Below are 295 nucleotides of genomic sequence, written 5' to 3'. Positions count from 1 at the left end.
TACAACAGAAATTCTAATCAGCAATTGGTTGCATTAGTTCCGCATTTTTCTAATCTTTCGCGAAATACGCTCAATGTGAATGCGGGTTTTCAGAATGGCGTATTCTAGTAAATAAAAAATAACGTATTCTAGTAAATTACTGGAATACGCAGGTTACGCTTATGCTGGTTACGCCACATGTGACGGCATCCCAGAATATTTTCTGGTTTCTATAGGCTTGTTCTTTTTAGTTGAACTGGTGCAAAAGTTCAGTCAAAAAGAACAGGCCTTAGGGTGATGTCCCATGCAGCGGATC

This window comes from Trachymyrmex cornetzi, unplaced genomic scaffold (genome assembly GCF_001594075.2).
Source record: "Trachymyrmex cornetzi isolate Tcor2-1 unplaced genomic scaffold, Tcor1.1 scaffold9, whole genome shotgun sequence".
NCBI classification, from domain to species: Eukaryota; Metazoa; Arthropoda; class Insecta; order Hymenoptera; family Formicidae; genus Trachymyrmex; species Trachymyrmex cornetzi.
Note: the sequence above shows the minus strand (reverse complement) of the source record.